This window comes from Triturus cristatus, chromosome 1_1, assembly GCF_964204655.1.
Source record: "Triturus cristatus chromosome 1_1, aTriCri1.1, whole genome shotgun sequence".
Classification (NCBI taxonomy): Eukaryota; Metazoa; Chordata; class Amphibia; order Caudata; family Salamandridae; genus Triturus; species Triturus cristatus.
In genome coordinates this window covers 1,074,623,592-1,074,647,018 of record NC_140579.1, presented here as the reverse complement: position 1 = coordinate 1,074,647,018, position 23,427 = coordinate 1,074,623,592, and positions in this window count along the sequence as shown.

The window sequence follows — 23,427 nt, the reverse complement described above, 5'->3', positions numbered from 1 at the left end:
CTTTGCGCCTCCATCCAACAGTCTTATTAACCAGTAATTCCCTGGGTCTTCCTTAGCACCTTTTTTATGTATAGGTTTAAATATTGCACCCTTCCAACTCGGAGGACTTATCCTGGTCTTAGTTATGTGGATAAAAACTTTGGAAAAGAATCCAGCCCACCACAAATTATTTGACTTAATTATAATTGCTGGCAGGTTATCTGGTCCCGCTGCCTTTGCTAATTTTAAGGAAGTTATCAACTTATCAATTGATTGAATAGAGAATGACTCCAAGGCCTCCATACCCACAGTTGGCCAGTCCTTCTTCGCCACTATCCCACTTGGCTTATAAACATTGGTTAAGAAGGGTACCCAATCTGCTTCTGGCACCATACATCTAGCTGGAGTGGCAGCCATACCACAATCCTTCTGGACCAATTTCCAGAATGTTCCCATATCCTTTTCCTGAAGCGCCCTAATCATTACATCCCAGCTCAATTCGAATAAATCCCGCTTGTTCCTCCTCATCAGAGCTTCATATTCCCTTTTCTTGCAACAGTAGATTTCAACTAGCTTTGCTTGATCATTTGATCGCCTTACCCTTCCTATTTTCTTTAACTGCTTCCTGGCTACAGCACACTCTTTTTCGAACCATTGTTGGTTTGAAGTTTGGCACAGCTGATCCTTCCCCCCCCTCTTATTACATATCCGTACTACTGGTATCAATCTATTTACTACTTCTGCAATGGTAGTTGCATACCAAGCACCATTAGGCTCTCCCATGGCCCTATCCTGGATCATATAACTGATTAATTGATACTGCATTAACTGCTCGATATATCTCCCATCAATTCTTGTAGTTAAACGTTTGGGGAACTCTAGAGCCATTGGAATATCTTGATCTCTCACTAATGGGGCTGTCGCTATGTCTAATTTTAGCCCCCAATGATCGCTTCCCTTCGATGCAGAGATTAAAATACCATGCCTGTATGAACATGTAGTTAATGGGGCACTGTTGTTTCCCACATAAAAACGTTTGGTCTGCCGGGTCATCCTCTTTGAAATGGCCATTTAGGCATACAAACCCTAGTTGTGCAAAAAAGTTCACCATGGTCCTATCAAACTTTGACTGAACACATTTTGGAAAATTTGCGGTCGGGATACTGTAACACTCTAACATATCTGGGATTGCAGACTCAGCCTTCCTTGGTTTTAAATACAGATTGAAATCCCCTAATAACAAAATCGGATATCCCCCTGGAGCTCTATTAGATTTACTAGGTCTCTCTTGAACATTTCCTATTCCTCTTTCCTAGAGTCCTTCTGATTTATGTAGACATTCACAACTATTAGTTAATTTTGTTGCAGACCCCCCACATGGAGATCAAGTAGGCATGCCAAGACCCAATCACTACTTGTTTCAATTTTCTTTGCCCCCTTAGTAGATTTAGTAGATATCAGTCATTAGGCCTCCTTACACCCTCCCCGTACCCGATTTGGTTCCATCTTTCCCAAAAGTCATGAAACCCTTTTGATGAAAATCCTCACCCACCAGCCATGTCTCCTGGAAGCAAATTATATCATTCCCCTCCTAAAATTCTACAAGATCAGCCGTTCTTAATAAATTCTTAAGTCCATGTACATTCCAGGAGGCAACCACCAAGCCGACAGGTGTGTCTATTCCCTACTTTTTCTCTTCCTGCCATGAGAAAGTTGACTCCCCATCAATGCTTAGATGCACAAACCTATTGTGCACTGGGATCAGATGAGAAAAACACTCTCTTTCCTGGGATGAGATAGTAAATTTTAGGGTTCCGCAGTTTATCCCCACCCACCGTGGATGGTTTATTTCTCTCCCAGTCACCAAATCTTGCTGTACTTGGCTTAGGCCCACATGGTTTGACAACATTGGTAGTTTTGAGCTGTAGGTTTCCACCTCTGCTTCCTGTACAAGTCTTAGACCTAAGTTGTTTAACTCATCACTAGCTTCTACGTTCAGGTCGACAAACACTGGTGATGTAAAGCAAACTTTTGTTACCTCTCTCTCTGCTTTAGACTGAGTGAATGATATATATTCTATATCGTTTGATGCTACCGCCTCCAGTGCCTTGCACCCACTCTTGTTAGGTCAAAACACAGTTCTGAGACAATATATGCTCAACCACTGGTAGTTATGGATCCCGAAGTGCATGCTAACTTATAGCATAGGCACGTATGACAGTATGCCACAGAGTGGCACTGTTTGTCTAATTCGGAGACTAGCATAACAACAGTTGTTTATTAATTCAACATACATTAAAAAATTACTAATATCTGCCGCCAAAGCCATTCTTATAAATGTGGGGGCCTAGAATAGTCAGAATTGTCACATTTGTAGGTGTGAGATGGTTAGCAGCAGTGTTGATACTGTAATTGACAGTTCTGACAGCGTCAATGGGCTGTGCAAGCGAAAGTGGATTCCTGAGGGCTCTGGCACTTCTTTTTTTATAAATTGAGCACTGAAAATCCCTGCTAAGTGGTAAGCATGTACCACCTGTTAGCCTTTTTCTGGGCTAAGAGGTAAGCCATTGTTCTCTGAGCCAGAGCTGTTAACTCTCCAAGCCAAGGATGTGTATTCCAGCTCTCAAGGTGTACTGAGTGGCAGAAGGGGTTTTCAGTCAGTTCACTCACACAGCCTAAAGTATATTTTTTCAAAGTAACTTTTCTGCTTAAGTTATTAAAAGTCTGATTTCACCATTAAAGCAAACTTTAAAAACTAAGCAGAAAATAACTTTGAAGCATTTATTATCCCTTTCCTAAGCGTAGGTGGAAAATAATAGTTTTTATTCCACCTAGGCCTATTAGAGAAACGTCTAGCCAGGCTTACATAGTGAAATAGCTTTTATCTTTTATTTCACTGTGGGGCACACTAACCCCAATAAAAAGGGTGACCTGTATTTATTTATTATTAGCAGTCTGTCCTGGGGACTAACAAGGCCCACATTTAGTGGTGACTTGTGAATGTATAAAAATAGGCTTTTCCTACATGGCAAAGGCAGTTTCCCTGCACTGTGTCATTGCAGTGCTTTTAATCTACAGCTTAGCGAGAACATAGTGGTGCACCTGGCAGACACATTTTTTATCATATCTGTCGGTGGTGTAAATACACATTGCATCCCATATATTACTTTTCAGGTCATGGGCACACTTTGGAAATCATTTACATTGATTTATAGTGAAGATTGGTAGGCCAAATAGGGAGTTCAAAAGCACGGAACATGATTTAGAGGGGAAGCACAGGCACTTTACTACTGCTCACCAGTGAAACAAGCATTTTCAATGCAATAGGTCTCGCATTATTATCGTTTGAGCTGCTGGCATTGCTAATAATAATGCAACACCAATAGCAGCTCAAAGATTCAGTAATGTGAGACCTATTGCATTGCAATTGTTTTTTTGTGATTTTTTTTATATAGCACAGACTTGAGTGAAAGGTGTGTATTTATGTTGCATTGAGTACAGTGTAATTATGTGTTGTGTTATTATGTGGCACAGAGTGGTATTGTGTGGAGTGTATTTATCTTGCATTAAGTAGAGAGTAATTATGTGACATGCAATTATGTAGAACTGAGTGGTATGTGGAGTGCATTTATGTTGTATTGAATACAGTGTAATTATGTGATGTGTAATCACACAACCACACCCAACCACACAACCACACACACACAACAACACACACAACCACAAACCCAACACACACCCACAACCACACACACAACCACAACCACACACACAACCACAACCACCACAACCACACACACAACCACCACAACCACACACACAACCACAACCACACACACAACCACACACACAACCACACACACACAACCACAACCACTCAACCACACACACTCAACCACACACACACAACCACACACAACCACACACACAATCACACACACAACCACACACACAACCACGCACACAACCACACACACAACCGCACACACCACACACACACAACCACAGCCACACACAACCACAACCACACACACAACCACACACAACCACACAACCACACACACACCACCACACACACAACCACACATACAACCACATACACACAACCACACACACAACCACACACACACAACCACACACCCACACAACCACACACACACAAACACAACACACACACAACCACACACAAGCACACACAACCACACACACAACCACACTCACACACAACCACACACACAACCACAAGCACACACACACAACCACACACACAACCACAACCACACAGCCACCCACACAACCACACACACACACAACCACAACCACCACAACCACACACACAACCACCACAACCACACACACAACCACAACCACACACACACAACCACACACACAACCACAACAACACACACAACCAACACAACCACACACACAACCACACACACACAACCACAACCACTCAACCACACACACACAACCACACACACACAACCACACACACACAACCACACACACAACCACACACACACAACCACGCACACACAACCACACACACTACACACACACAACCACAGCCACACACAACCACAACCACACACACAACCACACCCACCCACACAACCACACACACAAACACACACACAACCACAAACACAACACACACCCACAACCACACACACAACCACAACCACCACAACCACACACAACCACCAAAACCACACACATAACCACACACACAACCAACACAACCACACACAACCACACACACAACCACACACACTCAACCACACACACAACCACACACACAATCACACACACAACCACACACACACACAACCACGCACACACAACCACACACACATAACCACAGCCACACACACAACCACAACCACACACACAACCACACCCAACCACACAACCACACACACACCACCACACACACAACCACACACACACAACCACACACACAAACAACCACACACACACAACCACACACCCACACAACCACACACACATAAACACAACACACACAACCACACACAAGCACACACAACCACACAACCACACTCACACACAACCACACACACAACCACACACAACCACAAGCACACACACACAACCACACACACAACCACAACCACACATACAACCACACACACAACCATACACACACAGCCACCCACACAACCACACACACACAACCACCACAACCACACACACAACCACACACACAACCACACACACAACCACACACACACAACCACAACCACTCAACCACACACACTCAACCACACACACTCAACCACACACACACAACCACACACACACAACCACACACACACAATCACACACACAATCACACACACAACCCCACACACACAACCACGCACACACAACCACACACACAACCGCACACAGTACACACACACAACCACAGCCACACACACAAGCACAACCACACACACAACCACACCCACCCACACAACCACACACACAAACACCACACACACAACCACACATACAACCACACACAACCACACACACAACCACACACACAACCACACACAACCACACACACACACAACCACACACACACACACACAAACACAACACACACACAACCACACACAACCACAACACACAACCACACAACCACACAACCACACTCACACACAATCACACACACAACCACACACACAACCACACACACAAGCACACACACACAACCACAACCACACACACAACCACACACACACAGCCACCCACACAACCACACACACACAACCACACACAACTTAAGGGAATCGGGTAACAGAAAGAGAAAGAACTCTATCCAAAATCACACATTTTCAGTCCAGTCAGAAAGTATGACTTAGCCCCAACGAGTCCTTGTTTTGTGGCTAAGCAGATACAGTCAATTATTTCAGTAAGCCTGACGCGACATTAGAAAAAGAGAAGCATAGTGCAATTATTAGGCACGCATTGTTTACCTTGTAACCGCGTAAATATTTGCCAGGCATTTTTCTTTTTTTTTACCTTGTAACCGCCTTCATTTATTTTACCTTGTAACGAAGTAAATATTTGCCGCGCAATTTCATTTACTTTGCCTTGTAACCGCCTTCATTTATTTTACCTTGTAACCGCGTAAAGATTAGCCACGCATTCCTCCCAATTAAGCAACAAACTGTATTGCAGCCGCAAAGCTACAAGTAAAGTGATTGCAAAACTGAAAGCAAAGCCACAAGTAAAGCGTTTGCGAAACCGAAAGCAATCGCTTTTGGAAGCAGAGACAGCCGCCAATGGTGCATGCGCGCGCGCCACAGACAGCCATATGCTTTCAATTATCGCGTCCGTGTTTGGGCCCGATAATTGAAACCAGATAGGCTTTAGTGCGCGTAAAAGACACCAATAGGCCGTGGGCGGAGCAATGCGCCTGCCTTTGGCCTATTGCGTGCTCTGTCTAAAAAATACAGCCACTAAAAGCCCAATAATAGAAGACAAAACAAAAAACCCACGCACAAGCGTGTACGATTCCAGGGTCCATTTCTGAACCCCGGACAAAAGGACTCTCGTTGCGCGAGCACTGCTACGCAGTGCAATGCTAGGCACGAGACCTAAAAATGTGAGTATACATAGACTTTCCGGGGCACCCCCAACGGGGAACATTCACTTGCCATCCATTGAAGCAGATTTAGACCCATCTAATGTACACATATTTATAAGTTCACGTTCACATTTTGGAAATACAGAGTGTGAATTCACATTTGCAAAGTGGGGTGTTGTGAATCCCCCTCATTAGCAGCAACAGCGGGGGTTCTTGATGGGCCTCCTCTTTCTGCAACTCGGCAGACAAAGGCTCATAATTAACGTGAACCAAAGGGAGGGTGCGTGGGTGGCATATTGAAGGGATGGATGAATGTGTGAGTGAAAGGGTGGATTAGGGTGAGTGAAAGCGTCGAAGGGAAATGAATGGATTTCTACAATCATACATTCTCAGGTATTGCCCCGAGAATCTGGAACTCCCTTCCTCCGGAAACTAGAAGGATTCCTTCTACACTTGTCTTCAAAAGGGAAGTGAAAACTACACTGATGAACATCGCGCTGAGCTATCACGTACCGCTGATTGATGGCCTACTTGGCAATTGTATTGTCCCATTGTCTGCCTCTTTTATGTCATATTGTTGTCATATTTTACCGGCTGTTATATCATTGCTTTTCTCCCACAATTATCTACCTATGGGTTCCTCAACTCATATGTAAAGTGCTCTGATACCCACTAGGGTCATGTTCGCGCTGTATAAAACTTTTAAAAATAAGATGGATGAATGAGTGAAAGGATGGATTTATGGCTAGATGAGGGAACGAATGGATGAATGAGTGAAGGAGGATGGATGGATATGTTGCGTGACAGGGTGGGCGAATGAGCGAATGGATGGATGAATGTATTTAAGGATGGATGGATGAGTGAAAGAGAGGATGGATAGATAGATGAACAGATGAAATAGTGGATGGATAAATGGAGTAGAAGGGTGGATGAGTGGAAAGACTGATGGATGAGTGAAAGAGTCCATAGATGAGTGAAAGGGAGGATGGATGGATGGATGAAAGGGTGGATGGATTGATGGATTAAGTGAATGGGTGAATGGGTGGGTGTATGGACAGAGTTAAAGGGTGGATGAGTGAAAGGATGGATGGATGGATGGATGGATGGATGGATGGATGGATGGATGGATGGATGGATGGATGGGTGAAGGGATTGATGTAAAGCTGGATGAGTGAAAGGGTGACTGTAATAAGGGCTCAGTGAAAGAGTCGATGGTTGGGTGAAAGGGAGGATAAATTCATGGGTAAAAGAATGGATGGGCAAATGAAAGGGAGGGCGAATGGATTGACATATGGTCAAAGCATGGATGGATGAGTGAGTGAAAGAATGGATGGATGAGTGAAAGGGTAAATGGATTGATAAGGGAAAGGATGGATGGATGAATGAAAGGATGGGTGAATGAGTGAAAGGGTGGACGGAGGAATGGAAGAGTGAAAGGATGGAAGGCTGAGTGAAGGGTGGATGAATGAATTAGTGAAAGGGGATGTATGAGTGAAAGATTGGATGGGTGGGTGGATGGATGGAGTGGAAGGATGGATGAATGAGTGAAAGGGTGGATGGAGGCTTGAAAGAAAGGATGGATGGGTTTGATGGATAGGTTTGGAGATGGATGGGGAGGTTTGGAGATGGGTGGGTGGGCAGACAGAATGGTGAAAGACTGACTGATAGATGAAAGAATGAATGGATGACAGAATGTAAAGGTGAAATGGTGGATATTAGTGGGTAGCTGGAAGGATGAAAGGATAGATGCTTGGGTGGAAGAGACAAGATAACTCCTATGGGGAGGGTCACAGTGACTTGCATCATGCCATAAGAGCTTTGGTTAAAAGTGAGGGGTGTTTTAATTCTCTGTCTACTCCCTTGCTCGCAAATCAATCCACTTGCTGATGTAAGTTCAATGTACATGTGTAACTGTCTTCGTGAGTCGTGCATGCCCCACCGTGGTATTCTTAGCAAATCACGACACACAGTGTCAGGGCAATTAGCATGTGCACGTTTAGGTAGCGTGGAGGAATCGCCTATGTGCATGCGCACAGCATCTTTTTATCATTAAAAAAAATCATGGGTTTCCGCTTTTGAAAAGATTTTCTCACACATGTATTTTTGCGTGAATAAATGCCTTATAAGGTATTCTTTGAGTGTCACGTTGCTAGAATGTCCTGCTACGCTTTTGTTTTGGGGTTTTCAAAAAAAAATTCTCAGCTCATTCTCCTTTTGGAGATTGTTACAGTTTTACTTCTGTCGACAGCAGGAGTAAATCCATTCCCATAGTGGAGATGGTCAAGGAATACCTCCAAAATTGGTGAGGGTGTAGGTGAAGTGAAACTTTTTTTAAAGCTACGATTGATTCAGGCAAGACATTTTTGCATGGTAGCTGTACATCCTTTACAGATTTGCTTGCAAAACTGCCGTCGTGAGTGAGGAAGTATTAATGCACATAGCTTTTTTTAGGAAAACTCCTGGAATCCTTTATGAGTTTCAAAAATGAGTAAATGTATGCCCAAACTGAGGAGTAAACCTACTAAAGATGTACATTTATATTTTTTTGAGAACCCATCCCATTGTTAGCTATTGCAACCGTTACCGAGCAGTATGATGTAATATATAAAGCCCCCGGTGACAATGGACTGTTTCCATGACATTACGGCTTAATAATACCGACCATGAGGTGGCTTTGATTTTTTGGGATCCTGCTGGCTTCTGTCCCCAATTAATAGCACAGAGTGTCCTGTCCTCTCTGAAACCAGAGAGGCGTTCACAGCCCAAACAGGCAGGGTTGGCCCGAGAGCTCGACATATCTTATTCCCGCCCATAATTACACAACTTCGTCTGCAGGGCCTGAGTTCTCACCAAAAATAGCCCCTAATTAGAAGTTAGCAATTTGCTCCGGAAGAGAGGGCGATATTAACTCTTGCTAATGGATGTTTTAACATTTGCAATAGATGCGGTACCACTCGCATCATCAACGCTTAGAAACTGTAGAAGTTTAAGCAGAAGCGCTAGGAAGCGCTATGAAGCGCTATGCTGTAAAGTCACTGTCACATAGCAGCTCTGCAACGGGCACATGAACTCAGTGAGCTATCTTGATGCTGTGTCCTACCTTCGTGTGTATCCTTATAAACATGATGGGAACACAGTGAATGATGATGGAGCACCAAAACAATCTATTTGTTTACTGTTGGTATAATCGCGGCACCTGCGCTTTACTTATAACATTAAAAGTAAAGCGTGGGTGCTGCGATTATGCCAAAAGTAAAGAAAACAATGTTTTTTCTATTCCTTCACTTTTGTTATAATCGCCGCACCCTCGCTTTACTTATAACATTAAAATTAAAGCGCGGATGCCGCGATTATACCAAAAGTAAAGAAATAGGCAAAAAAAATCTATTTCTTTACCTTTGGTATAATCGCGGCACCTGCGCTTTACTTTTAATGTTATAAGTAAAGCGCACATGCCGCGATTATACCAAAAGTAAAGAAATAGATTTTTTTCTATTTCTTTACCTTTACCAAACACATGGCCCCATAAAGATAAGAAACCTTTTAGCAGGCGAGGCCGTCCAAGTGGGACGGCAGAAAAAGAGAAAAGTATAGTCATGGCGAGCGCTTGTTTAGGTGTGCGATGTAAATATGCTTCTGCAAAAGGCAATTTCTGGCATGCCGAAAGCACCAATAAATAATCTCTCAACTCTTTCTATTAAAACACCATTAATGGCCTCTTCCTAATTTGCAACAGGGTTCGCCGAAAGGCGCTATAAGACTTGAGGTGTGCATAGAGCGCTGTGATGAATCACTTTCACTCGATCCCGGAGACCCTCCTGACTCCGCCTGCTCGCCAGCAGCCCTGCTAATCAGCCGTCCTAGACACCTCCTGCTATCCTGCTGCGCCTCGCTTGATAATGCCGCCGCGCTCCTCCTGAACACAGTGTACCTGGCTGCTCGCCAGAGAACTCCCTGCTCCGTCCCCCGGGACGCCATAGTTTCCGACAACACAACAGGTCACTCTCTCACTAACGTGACACCAAGGAAGGAGACAGAGGACGCCAGTATTGACACTGGCACGCTGCGGAACACAGGAAGCGCTGCCAGCCCCCCCCCCCCTGCAATGTGGGATGCGCTAGAGGGGCAGAGGTGGCAGGCAGCAGGCATCCTCTCCCGCCTCTGTCTGTCTCCCGCACGCGCGCGCACACTGCTGATGTCAAGCCCAGGAGAAACAACCACTGGCAAAGCCAAAAGGTTCAGCTTTTGTACTATTTTTAAAAGGTGTTCTCAACCTTCACTAACAAACACAACTGGTACAGCCTAACCAGCAGCAGCGCAAGCTTCCCTCACAGACATAAGAGGTAGAGCTGTGCCAGCAGCAGTGCAAGCTTCCCTCACACACATACGAGGTAGAGCTGTGCCAGCAGCAGTGCAAGCTTCCCTCACACAGTCATTAGAGGTAGAGCTATGCCAGCAGCAGTGCAAGCTTCCCTAACACACATAAGAGTTAGACTTATGCCAGCAGCAGCGCAAGGTTCCCTCACACACATAAGAGGTAGAGCTGTGCCAGCAGCAGGGCAAGCTTCCCTCACACACATTAGAGTTAGACTTGTGCCAGCATCAGAGCAAGGTTCCCTCACATACATAAGAGGTAGAGCTGTGCCAGCTGCAGTGCGAGCTTCCCTCACAGCCATAAGAGGTAGAGCTGTGCCAGCAGCAGCGCAAGCTTCCCTCACAGTCATAAGAGGTAGAGTTGTTCCAGCAGCAGCGCAAGATTCTCTCACACACATTAGAGTTAGACTTGTGTCAGCAAGACTCACGAACAGAACAAGTGCACCACATGTTGTAGCAGTGCAGAATGTTTCCGATACACAAACACACACACAACAGGTACAGCAGTGTCAGCAATGATGTAAGCTTCCTGCACCCCAGATAACACAGGCAATGCAAGCAGCAAGGGTGTAAGCTTCCTTACACACACAGGACAGGTACAACACAGGCAAGATCCGCTTAGATACTCACATAACTCTTACAACATGGACAGCGGCAGTGCAGGCTTTGGGCAGGTACAACCACATGCAGCAACAAGCATTGCCATAGCCAATAGGTCTTGCCTTTGGGACCTTATAAGTGTTTAGCCATGCAACAGTTGATGTTGTTGCACAATGGATATTGTGCTGCATAACTAAATACTTATAAGGCACCAAAGGCAAGACCTATTGGCTATGCTAAGGCTTGTTTAGTATAAGTCAACTGTAGCAGTGACGGATGTGGCCCAGAATTCTCTCCTAGAGGGAGCTTAGAGTCTGACGAGAGAACCAGGAGGTCCTCAAGTGAAAGCTGATAAAGCAATATAAACAGGGCAGATATCACTCACCACTCCTCAGCAGATCTGAGAGCTTGGCACAATGAAGCCAGTGACGTCAGCTCAAGTGCTCTCCTATGATGAACATTCTAAAGCAAGGCAAGCAGCAGCGAGAAAAGCACAGTTGTATTAAAGAATACAGCATGCACGAGGGTTTAGAAGTACCCTTCCATACTCTTTAATATATCAACATTTTACAAAATAAAATATATAATGTAAAGGGAGAGACCAGATTGGATGCTGCCATGATATGTTGTGTTGTATAGTGAATGCTTCAAACCCCTGACAAGGCTGCAGAGCGCTCCTTTTTAGGTCTCGCCTGGCGTAGACTGCGCAGACATGCTGGCGAGATTTTTTAATGAGTTAGGGTAGATTTCTCTAGTGGGCTTTAAGCCCCGCCCCTCTTTTCCATCGGCTGGCGTCACCGTTTATGCTAAATGGTGGCCAGCCATTGGAAAAGAGCGTCTAGTGACGTACACTTTTCTCTTTTAGAGCCGTCTCAGTTGGACTGGCTGCCCGGGCTTACTGCTGGCGTAAAAGGTTTTTCAGGTCTCGCCTGATCCAGCGCATGCGCTGCTCTGGCCGAGACATTTTGTGTATGGATTTTCAAAGTGCTGCCTGTGGCCTAAAGCTTGCGTGCACATGAGCGTGCACGCGCGCAGACGCCATGTGTCTTTCCTCCGCAGTGCTTGATCGCGATGCGATCACTTTCACTTTCACGGGCCGCGCGGCCGTGTCACTTTCACGGCCTTGTGGCCAATGCTTGTTTATTATTTTCGTTCAGCAATGCTATGATTGATCTGTAGTAGGCGTTTAGATCACGCGGAACTGACAGTGTTTTCTCCTGTAAAGCAAAACGTGTGTTTTAATCATAGATTCAAGCGACGAGCGCCCATAATGTGACTCTACTGTACGCACTGTGCAAGTGGCATTAAAATACAGCATATTTCCGGTTCCCCGGCTCCTCTAAACTGTTCTCTTGCTCTGTTTAGCTTCCATCAAAAGTGTCACCAAAAGCTAGTTCTCGGCGTGACCCCTCCTTGGAGCTGTCATTTGGCACAGCACTCTCACCCAACCACATCCGTCGAAGGAAGTGTGAATCCATGCTGCAAAGACAGTGAGCGCCAGTGAGCCGTTGTCATGTTGTGTGCCCATAATTTGTTTGTATATTTACTTGCTTAACCCCTTGAGTGCCCATGACGAGATAGTCTCGTCATGGGCCGCGGTTGCGCTGTGCCCATGACGAGACTATCTCGTCATGAACCCCGCCCGCTAATTCAACGCCCGGCACAGGGCGGGGAAAGGGCGGGCCACACAAGGGGTTAAGATATTTTCTTTTAGGCATTTATTGTGCTATTCCCTGCTCTTGGCAAGTTATTCTTTTGCAGGGAACCCCTCTCTTTCAAGATAATGGCATAAATATGTATCCACATAGCAAGCACGTGCATTTATAAGAATGTAAACAAATGTTAAGGTACAATAATTCAAAAGTGTAATGCCTGCAATCAAAACAATGCAATTGGAAAAAAGAGCTAAAGACTATTGAAATACGAAATCACTAAATGTACAGGTCTGTAAATGGGTTATGTTTATAGAACCATAAACTTATAATGTAGGTTAAGAATTGCAATTTCTAACTCTTACAATGCATTTAATGCCCTTGGAGATAAAAAAGAAAAAAAGCTATAGAAGCAGTGTTCCATTGAAGGCACACAACTGGGAGACATTAGTGCTGAAAGGTTTCTTTGAGTACATTTTTTTCTTGCACACATAAGACAACATTCAGTGCCCTTTACAACTCCATCATAAATGCACTGCGGAATTTATTTCATTTACAGAGCTGAAGGCTTATGCCTTAGGCCCACTGAAGCTGCAAAATAGTAAACAGTGCACATCAAGATGCTGTTTACCTTTTTCCACCTCTGATGTTTGGGGGTCTCAAAGACATTGCCAGCGATTGCAAGGAGCTTCGCTTTGATTCATTTTCTTAAGTATTGTTGTGTTTCTATTATCACCTTTCATACAGAGCCAGAGGAAGACCTTGGTGTGGAGACCTGTTCATAGAAAATGCTGAACAAAAAACACCAAATAACAAAAAAAGCAAACAATGCGAACAGTGTAATAGTGATTGAACGTGACAATAAATGGTACCCATCATGCCACGTTCATATTGTAAATACGGAGGCAAAGGAGATTGCACCATTAAGGTGCCGATTCGGATCCTGGAAAAATTTCCCCCGTCCGAATTGAATCTGGACTTTTTTCCGTCCGAATCGTACAAGAAGCGTACAAACTGCCAAGTACGATTCGCATGGGAAAAACTCCATACGAATCACATCCGGAAAACTTCCCCACACGTCCACGGGTCGGAAATTGTGTCCGACACATCCCCGGACGATTAACCGTACGAATCGGAAAAATGAAGTCCGACCGCGCATGTACGATCACTCCCGGCCTTTCGATTTCACAACTGTATGGAAAAAACACCGTACGGACCGAACTCCCATAGCAACCATGGAGACACGTGACCGCATACGCGCCGAACACCCCACCACAGACCCCGCATGTACGCGCTAAACGCCCCCCGGCCATGGATGTATGCGCTGAACCCCCACCAGTGTATGCATGGAGCGTACCCCCACCCATGTATGCATGGAGCGTACCAACTCCCCACCCGTGTATGTACGGACCGTACCCACACCCCACCCGTGTATGTACGGACCGTACCCCCACCCCACCAGTGTATGTACGGACCGTACCCCCACCCCAGCAGTGTATGTACGGACCATACCCCCACCCCACCAGTGTATGTATGGACCGTACCCCCACCAGTGTATGTACGGACCGTACCCCCACCCGTGTATGCATGCAGCGTACCAACTCCCCACCCGTGTATGTACGGACCGTACCCCCACCCCACCAGTGTATGTACGGAGCGTACCCACACCCCACCAGTGTATGAATGGAGCGTACCCCCACCCATGTATGAATGGAGCGTACCCCCACCCCACCAGTGTATGTACGGACCGTACCCCCACCCCACCAGTGTATGTACGGAGCGTACCCACACCCCACCAGTGTATGAATGGAGCGTACCCCCACCCGTGTATGAATGGAGCGTACCCCCACCCCACCAGTGTATGTACGGACCGTACTCCCTCCCCACCAGTGTATGTACGGACCGTACCCCCACTCGTGTATGCATGCAGCGTACCAACTCCCCACCCGTGTATGTACGGACCGTACCCCCACCCCACCAGTGTATGTACGGAGCGTACCCACACCCCACCAGTGTATGAATGGAGCATACCCCCACCCATGTATGAATGGAGCGTACCCCCACCCCACCAGTGTATGTACGGACCGTACCCCCACCCCACCAGTGTATGTACGGAGCGTACCCCCACCCCACCAGTGTATGTACGGAGCGTACCCACACCCCACCAGTGTATGAATGGAGTGTACAACTACCCGTGTATGAATGGAGCGTACCCCCACCCCACCAGTGTATGTACGGACCGTACCCCCACCCCACCAGTGTATGTACGGAGCGTACCCACACCCCACCAGTGTATGAATGGAGCGTACCCCCACCCCACCAGTGTATGTACGGACCGTACCCCCACCCCACCAGTGTATGTACAGACCGTACCCCCACCCGTGTATGCATGCAGCGTACCAACTCCCCACCCGTGTATGTACGGACCGTACCCCCACCCCACCAGTGTATGTAAGGACCGTACCCCCACCCGTGTATGTACGGACTGTACCCCCACCCCACCAGTGTATGTACGGACCGTACCCCCACCAGTGTATGTACGGACCGTACCCCCACCCGTGTATGCATGTAGCGTACCAACTCCCCACCCGTGTATGTACGGACCCTACACCCAGCCCCCCTTGTATGTACGGTGCGAAACACCACTACCGATGGACGGTGCGGACCAACACCCTGCCCGTGTTCGTACGCACCCTACCCCAGGCCCACACACCAGCACCCTCACACAACATCGGGCATATACGAGTCGTACTAAGCCATAGCAAAGGACAGCACTGTACAACAACATGGCCCATGTACGCACCGTACAGAGGCTAAAAACACTCCTACTGAACCAGGACTAACCAAAAAAACACAAGGACAGTCAATCCGAGGCACACAACACCACAAAACATATCCAACAAGGCCAAATACATCCTATACACTGACCTGCAACTGACAAACAGAGAAACAGAGGCCCAAACCACTACCACTCCTTATAACACACCCACCCAAAGTTGAAACACAGCCACACCCACAAATGGACCAATAAAAAGGCCCAACACACACAAACCATGATCCTTTGCAACAGATCCACTGCTGCCAGACCCCAGAGACAACGCACTGCACCATACTTCAACCATCAATACACCTTACACTTGCACTCCTTCACACAACCACCATCACAAACACACCCTCATCACATTCACACACACACACCTGCACACCCACAACCGTCCACACCCACACCCATCCACACCCCCACCCCCACAACCATCCACACCCACACCCCACACCATGCCCACCAACAAGAATCCAAAGTTCACAAAGGACGAGCTGGAGTCCCTTGTCGGCGAAATCATCAGAGTCGAGCCACAGCTCTTTGGAACATTGGTCAGACGGACCAGCATATCAGAAAAAACTGCCATGTGGGAGAGGATAGTCAATTCCGTGAATGCTGTTGGGGCCACCAGAAGGACCAGGCATGAGTGCCAAGCCAGGTGGTACGATCTGCGGAGGACGGTCCGCCGCAAAATGACGGACGACCACAACCAGGCCAACATCACTGGAGGAGGGCCGGCCCGCAGACCGGTACACTACCATCCCTGGGAGGAGAAGGTGATGGCCACGCTGCCGCCGTTGGGAGTAGACGGACTAGAAGGAGTCCGAGAGCCTGGTGAGTACACAAACAACTCACCTCACATGGGGGGAACGCCATATACAACCCAAATACTAATCATGCACGCAACCCCCCCAAAGCCAGCACCGGACACAACCACACTCCAAAAACACACACATGCCACTAGTGCCTCCATGCCCCATGCCCCAAGCAAGGCCATGCCAAGTCACAGGCCACACAAAACACCAACACAAGACAGGATGTCCCTGATGCCGGGAGGGTGGGCCTCAAAACTAACATAGAGCAACTCTGAAGCACACAATAATGCCCTCAGCCCATATGGCTTAGGGCACAGCCATACCAACAGTGTGTCCCCACACAGTACTGTTTTGCCTGCTAATGGTGGCCGCGTTGCAGGACGACATGGGTATGAAGGCACAATTTGCACATAACAGCAGCCAATGAAGACGCAGCACACTGAAAGAGTGTCAGCACACACCGCCACAGCAGCAGCGCAGACTCAGACACTACGCCCAATGGGTACCGGCATAGGAGAAACAAACCCACATGAACAAGCCAATGGCCTTTGCAAGACCTGCAAACTGTGTGTGCCCAGGAAGCTGGGCTGAGGTGACAGAGGGTGACACACAGAGGGAGGGAGAGGGGCAGAGAGAGGGATAGAGACAGAGGTGGACACAGGGAGACAGACAGAGGGAGGGAGGAGGCTCACAGAGGGAGGGAGAAGGGGAGACAGAGGGAGACGGACAGAGGGAGGAGGCTGATAGAGGGAGGGAGAAAGGGAGACGGACAGAGGGAGGAGGCTGATAGAGGGAGGGAGAAAGGGAGACGGACAGAGGGAGGAGGCTGACAGAGGGAGGGAGAAAGGGAGACGGACAGTGGGAGGAGGCTGACAGAGGGAGGGAGAAAGGGAGACGGACAGAGGGAGGAGGCTGATAGAGGGAGGGAGAAAGGGAGACGGACAGTGGGAGGAGGCTGACAGAGGGAGGGAGAAAGGGAGACGGACAGAGGGAGGAGGCTGATAGAGGGAGGGAGAAAGGGAGATAGAGGGAGACGGACAGTGGGAGGAGGCTGATAGAGGGAGGGAGAAAGGGAGACGGACAGAGGGAGGAGGCTGATAGAGGGAGGGAGAAAGGGAGACAGAGGGAGACCAAATCACCCTTGGGTGGTGTGGCCATGTCCGCTCGTCAGCAGGTGGACTGTGTGCATGTAGACAAGGTTTGGCAGTGCCTTAACCCCCCCTTCAACCTTTGAAAAACACTAGGCCATGTGTCAATCTGTGCACGAGTACATCCGTGCTGCAGGCACAAACAGAACCTTACACCTAGTATACCTACCCACTGTGTTCGTCAGAACCCTGTCACAAATTGTTAAGTTACCTACCTGCATTCTCAAATAGCATGGAATAAACACCATTTGGCCACGTACAGTGCAACACGTAAGGCGGCTCTGCATGGCTTGCTACGCCCGCTCACTACACTGCTGACTGCGTTCCCAAAAGATGCATCAACTAAGATTGTGTCACACATAGGTAAAGTGTCGAAAGCTGTGGCCAAGGGACATACCCATGCACAAGTGCACTGTGTGAGGAATGCTAGCCAAATCCAACCACCCAGAGGAACTGTGCCAAATCAAAAATGAATGAGACATGGATGTCGCATGTAACACAATTAACACGGTCTCTCTCACACACAGGTCAACGTCATCGATCTCCCCCCAACACTGGGGGGGAAGACTCACAGGACCAGGCTATGCGTGAAGAGGACACCACCGGCAGCGACGACTCTCACCACTCCGTGGATGACCCAGACCAACCTGGCCCCTCTGGTGTCCAACCACCTGCAGCACCTGCATCAGGTACAACTGTGCCAACCACCACCCCCACTCCTGCCACATCCCAGGAGACACCCAGGAGCCCTACCCGCACACAACAACACAGCCAGTTTGTCCAGGAGGGACAAGGTTCTCCGGGCACCCAGGAGGAGGCAGGCGACACCACAAATGCCATCCCTCAGGGGTCCCGGAGACCCAATGTGCCCACAACGGCAGGCCAGGCGCAAGTGGGCAGGGGTGGTGGGAGTGGAGGACGGCGGAGGCGCGAACCTGACCAGCCAGCTCAGGACCCGGCTATGGCACACGTCAGAACCATCCTGGACGCATACCAGCGTGACTCCAGAGGCATCGCCCAGGTAGTGGGGACCCTCAATGAGATGAAGTCCCTGCAGGTTGAGCATCATGCCAGGATGGAGGCAAGACTTGCAGAGCTCTTGGCGGTGCACAGGGACGTGAGCCAATCCCTCCATCAGATCGCCCAAAGCCTGGCAAACCCTCCCTGTGCCACCAGGCGTAGAGCAGCACCAGACACAGGGAGGGAGGAGGAGGAGGATACATCTGATGGAGCGTCCCTTGCATCGTCAAGGCAGGCGTCTGAGGGTCCCCGCAGGAAGGTGGGTCGTCCACGAAAAAGACCGTGAGAGTCAGCGGAACATCACCAGCTCCCAGGTCACCTGGCCTGGCACCTGGCCCTCTGGCCCAACAGCAGCACAGCAGAAAAGGACATTCTCTGCCACATGGCCTTGCTGGTCACTGTCTGACCAATGTTGACAAAGACTGTGGCACAGACTCTGATGACTGTCAATGGCAAGGACACCAACTCCCCCTGTGAACTTTGTATTCTACACTCCCGCCAAGCACCTCTTGTCACCCCCCCAAACACGTACCCCAGCACTAATAAAATTCATCACAATCACAAGATGATGCCGTCATTTTGCATTATTCCACTACATGTCTGTGTTGTAAAGTCAAACCATGCCTGATTACTGAATTAACTCCAAACATCCATACCCTGGGGTCTGAGTCTGGCACAGGACACACATGGGTCACAACGTACCATCCAAGACAGACATGGAGCACCATGCTCACCCGTGATGGGCCCAACCAGCTGAGGGGGTGCCCGCACAACTGTGCCTACAGACCTATTTAGAAGAGCAACAGTTATGCGCAGAGGTCAGGGATCATGTGGAGTGTCCTGTGGTGGGAGTCCCAGGTATGTGTAGACACGTGGCAGAACCATGTCCCGCATGCTTGAGTCAGGTGGATGTGGAGAATGGTGGGCCAGCCAAGGTTGGATGCATGGAAATGGCACAATTGGGTGTTGGATCACAGTGCCACAAGGTTGTGTTGTGGATGTGGGCTGCATCCTGAGTGTGTGCGTGGATTGAGAAGGTCATCCTGCAGCTGGCAGTGATCCACTCCCCCCATCTCTGTTGGACGTTGATATGGCCTGGTCGCCGGATGTAGTAGCAGAGCTGTGCAGATGCACCCTGGATGTGGACAAGTATCATGGGATTTCTAACGCACATGTCCGTAGAGTGCAGGTAGGAGTAGACACGGATGTCATAGTTGACCTGGGGGATGGTCTCCCTCTTGCCTTGAGGTGGATGGAACTGGGGATCTTGTGCATAATGCAGAGTGTGCTGCCGCATGAGGCACAGATGCTGCTGATCAGCATAGCACATGTCAGCAAGCAATCCATGATGAACACCAGCTCGTTTGCATGGACACTGGGTGCCCTTGCAGCAGGGCCTGCAGCAGCATGCGCCATGTCAAGGAAACAATGCCACAAGTAGCACACAAAGACAATGATCTCAGGAAGGAACCATGCAAAAGGTGTATGTCAAGGAAGGAATGTCTGGTTCAACATGGCACACACACACACAATGGATTCACATGCGGCACAGTGGCCGTCGTGGAGACTGACATGCCACAAAACCTACAGAGCCATGGACATCATGCACAATACAGAATCTAATCCCTGACAAACAGCTTGCATCTTGCTACTCTACACATAGACTCATATGCACCATCTCTGAGAACAATGGCAGACATGCCGCATGCACAGTGGCAACAGACCACCATTGACAGAGATGAGGCACCTTGGAGGCAGAGGGAAACCTTTATTACTCATGTGTGTCGGAATGCTAATGCAACTCTGTCAACACATACACAGGTCATGTGGATGAACACGTGGGACCAACACTGGCACCCCCCTTACCACCACAGATGCTGGAAATCCATGGCACTGGCACACAAGTGACGGATTACAGCTAAACACCACCTGCTGCTCACGGAGAGCCTGCTATACACCATTGAGCCCCTAATGGGGAATTCACACACCATGTCAACCCGGTGTAACCCGTATGTTTCCGAGGCCAGTGTTACACACATTGATGGCTCCATCACAATCCCATTACAGATGACTGTCACCAAGTCTGACCATCAATTCAGGTGAATTCTCCTCCAGGTCATGTGCCCCATGGTGAATCTACATGTATGTGAAGTATCCAAACATGAACAGGAGCAGTGCACACACATTCAAAACAAATACCACTCCCAAAAAGCCGTGCTGCATCCCTTACCCGAAGGAGATTTTCGAACTTGTCCGTGCATGTCACGCTGATTCAGCACATGTTGCTGTGTTCATGAGGAATAGCAGGAGCACAACAATGCCACCAGCAGACAGCATGCGCAAGTACCTGTGGATGGGAGACACAACAGAAGTCAGCCAAAAGAAGCACATCCGCATGCATGTGCATGTACTCGACACGTATTAGGTTGTCAACATGCGAGGTGACAATGATGACTCTGGAACAACATTATTCTATTGCACCATCACTCGAGTGACACATCCAAACACCTCTGACTCACTTGGAAGACATGCAGATGGACACACACATTGCAACACATGCCACACACAGCCAAATGCGTGCACACTCAGACACTGGAACTCACCACTAAGCAAAGAAGTCGCGTATGAGCCGACTCCGCATGTCCTCTACCGCCTCCTCCTCCTCCACATCACTTGCCTCGTGCCCTTCATCCTCCACGGGTGGATGGTCCTGCTCATCTGGATCCAGGATGAGTGGCACAGCTTTCTCCACTGCCATGTTGTGCAGCATGCAGCACACGAGGAATATCTTGCAGACCTTCACCGGTGCATATGGGAGTGCGCCACCGGTCTTGTGGAGGCAACGGAATCGGCTCTTCAGGAGGCCAAACGTCCTCTCTATCACTCGCCTGGTCCGCCCATGGGCGTTGTTGTAGCGCTGATCGGCAGCCGTGCTGGGGTTGCGGAGAGGCGTGATCAGCCATGGCATGTTGGGATAGCCAGTGTCCCCTACATGGAAACATCATGGACAACAGTGGGTCAGGAGAAGCAGTAAGACAGGAAGATGACGTTAAATACAGGACTGCCAGAGTATACCCACCAACAATACATGCCCGTTCGTTGCGCAGCTGCAGCATCATTTCAGGCACCCTGCTACGCCTCATGATGTACGCATCGTGTGCTGATCCTGGGAAACGAGCACAGACATGTGAAATCACCATGTTGGCAAGACACACCGCAAGGGCATTAATGGAGTGGTAATGCTTGCGGTTACGGAAGGCTACCTCCTGTGCCTGTGGTGGTACCAAAGCCACATGTGTTCCATCTATGGACCCAATGACATGGGGCATCCCTCACAGGGCATAGAACTCACGCTTGATAGCTGTCAACTGCTCAGGAGTTGGGAATTTAATGAACTCATCAAGGTGCTCCAACATGGCCTCTAAAAAATCATGCAGAACACGGCTTAACATGGTTTGGGACATCCCACCGACATGGGCAATGGTATGTTGAAAGGTACCCGTGGCCAAGAAATGTAGGGCTGCCATCACCTTCATCTTGGGTGTCAGTGCACCAGGATACCTGTGTAGCGGTTGGAGGTGTGCTGCCAGCCGTGTCGTCAAGTCCACAATCAAACGTTGGGGTAAGCGGTAGCGGCGTATACAGTCATTTTCCTGCATGTCAGCCAAGTCCGGAATTGCTCAAGGGAGAGGCGGAGCCCTGCAGTGAATTAGAAGGGACAACGAAGAGTGAGTACAGTACACCACCAATATCAATGTACAGAGCACATGCTCAACAGGCAATACACATATGCTACATACAGAGTCATGTCTGTGCAATATGCCCTGGACACGTTTGCCAGCCATGTGACACTCCTACCAAGAGCCAGCTCCAAACGTTGATTCTCAACCTCATTATGCCATGCCATGAAACTAGCTGTGGGCCAGTGTAAGTGAGCAGGCGGACGCATTACAGGAATTACAGACATCCAAATATGTGCAGAGGAAGGATGTTTATTGTACAGACAGGTTGCGGAACACTAGAGGCACAGGTCACATGTAATAGAAAAAGGACAGACCACACACCTTGCCATGAAGGATTACATGTCAAGACTGATCACACATACATTGAGAGTATGCAGATATGTCCTTGTTTTGAAACTCCGTGTCGATGCATACATACACACCTTACGTCGGATTACACATGTGTGCTGGTGTGCGTAACAGTGTGCCATGCCCATCTACACACAGACACATGTTGGTTGCAGCAACTGCTGATGCATTTGACCAAACACCTACAGCAAACCTATGGGAACACATGACACACACATGACATAGCTACAGCGTGCAACGCGGGTATTCACTTGTCAGGGGTAACATTCCGTGTACCTGGCATCAGGGGACATTTGCGGGTGTCGGTGTCTGTGCCATGCCAGTGA